Source organism: Orycteropus afer, unplaced genomic scaffold, assembly GCF_000298275.1.
Source record: "Orycteropus afer afer isolate SDZICR_OR568_19922 unplaced genomic scaffold, OryAfe1.0 scaffold00140, whole genome shotgun sequence".
Classification (NCBI taxonomy): domain Eukaryota; kingdom Metazoa; phylum Chordata; class Mammalia; order Tubulidentata; family Orycteropodidae; genus Orycteropus; species Orycteropus afer.
Window position 1 is genome coordinate 2,560,828 of NW_006921727.1, and position 2,465 is coordinate 2,563,292.

General features: G+C 36.9%; 1 pseudogene; it reads left to right on the plus strand.

Moving 5' to 3' along the window:
* The first annotated feature begins 347 nt into the window (after positions 1-347).
* On the plus strand, positions 348-2,214 carry LOC103201039 (annotated as a pseudogene).
* Positions 2,215-2,465: the final 251 nt, after the last annotated feature.

Genomic DNA, 2,465 nt, shown 5'->3' on the forward strand with positions numbered 1-2,465 from the left:
TAGCAAGGTAAATGCTGTGATCTATTAGTTATATCTGTAGAGTGCATGGAAGTGAGTGAACACTAAGCATGCCGTCCCTGAGATCACTGCTTACGGAGCTCGGAGCTCCTTGTTATTTGCTATTTCCTTCTGCCTTATCATCAGACATGACTTTTATTAACACAGTAGAGAAAGTTCCTTCATTGTTACACATCAGCATGGTCTGCTTTGTTAGTGAATCCTAGTATTCTGTGGCAGAGGAGACATCCTATACATGTGGTCCCCATGGACAGCCACAAGGGTCTTGCTGATGCATTCGAGGTTGAGAGGGGTGGGTGGATAGTCTTACCCCTGAGATTGCAGAAAGAATGAAGAACCTGGGGGACCCTGACTACAGGGGTCACCGGGCTGCCCACTACCTGGCATGTTTGCTTTCCACCCTCCATTCCACAGTGAGGTAAGCTTCTCAGGCAGACTGTGTGTGTATGATATTTAGTCATGGCCCAACTGGGCCAACTAATGGCCCAACACCATTACCATCACAGCAGAGTGCTGCAGGCCTCACAGGACAGCCATGCACAAGCCTGTAGCACCTAGCCTACTCTGGTCCAGGCTACATGGATGAAGGACCTCTGAATGCCTGATTGGTAGAGTCCAAAACTTGCACCCTACAGCTCCTGTCTTACTGAGGCACTGAGAGTGCTGCATTAAGGGAGAGGCCACATGAGAAGAGGAAGATGGTACTGGTAAGAGGGGCAGCGCATCTGAGAGATCACTTCTCTGGAAGTTAAATCATCCATCCTAAATTGTCATTACTAATTCTAGCAATTTCATCTTAAAGACATGTTTAAGACTAAATAAAACTGAAACTTTTCAAACTTTTGAAATATAATAAATCAGTCTTACCATCTTAAACAACAATAACAAATTGAGTGAAAATACATAAAAGGCATCATTACTTTCTTGAAATGCAGTTCATGGTAGACTCATCATGCTAACATATAAATATCAGTAGTAAAACCAACAGCCCAAAGACAAGAACATCCACCTTATGTCCAAACAATTCAAATTAATCCTGTAAGAGTAAATTGTACTCAAGTTGTAATGAAGAAAACAGAAGTCTGAATCACAACTGGATCCTGAAATTAAGAGGATAGTACAACAGAAATGTCACTGTAGTACATTCCAAGTCAACTTCCCTTCTGTTTCCTGTTTCAAAAAAACCTACATAAAATAAATTAAAAATAAAAAATTTCTGTAGAGTATGACTACTACCAAAAATGTGGAAAAGAAAATCAGACCAAATGCCAAGGTGTGCTATTCATTTTCTTAATGACTTGCAAAGAAATTACAATCAAACTAACTTTCAGGGAATCTGACTGTTATTAAGAATGCAAATTCATCAGAACTCTGAAGGACAGAAATCATAAAACCTAGGATTAACAATCAGGAAATGTTATTACAACAGTGTGGGAAAGGTTCCAGTTGGTATTATAATGAATTTTAATGATAGTAGAATTATTTACACACCGATAGTAAAACCATTGAACTTTGGGGCAAAAATAATCAAAATTATAAACTTGAAAGAAAGCCAGTTGGACATAGATGATCTATTCATCTTGCCCAATGATGATGATGACGATGACAGGACAAACAGAAAAGTTATCTCCTGAAGCTGTTGATTCAACACATTTTTCTCCAGCACCATCCACTGGAAAAGCACAAGCAACACTAAATGAAAATACTTGGAAAGTAGATCTTGAACTAAGAAGCATCTCAGCAGATTCAGAGTTGAACACAGTTACATTACCAAAAAAAGTAAAACTGAAAGACCAATTTGATAGTTCTACTATAGATATACCTCTAAAACATAAAGCGATTTCTCAAGAAATGTTAGTTGATCTTATATCTTTAAGATCTTATGTCTTTAAGCTGCCAAAAGTCTTTTGACAATGTCATTCAAAACTGTCAAAGCATACCAGTAGGAACATCCTACAAGCTGTTAATAGAGCTTATGGTTTTCTGTTTAAATTTTATCAAGATATAGCCAGAAGAAGTGGAAAATTATCCCAAAGAAATTAGTTTATATCTCCTTGATCTAACTAAATATGAATGGTATAATGTCTAAAAAATCACCAGTAGTGTTTCAACAGATGGTACCAGCAGTTTTTCAAAGGCTGAGAATGCAATCACAAGGGTAAAGTCTGGAATGATTCTAAAGGAATAAATAAGTAACAACTCTGAAAGACTAATACATTATTTTTAATTTTTCAAACTAGCCTGAACCTTCAGGCAAACATGGCATTTGATATCATTATTGCTAACATTGATACTAGGAACTGTGTTTCTAATTTTTCTGCTAAAATGTCCCATGAAGAAGCCAATAGCAAGTGTGTTGTCCATACAAGACTGAATAAAATATCAAAGGAAGTCATGTACAAAAAGAAACAAAATTTAAAATGTGTCCTATGAATCTAATAGAAATT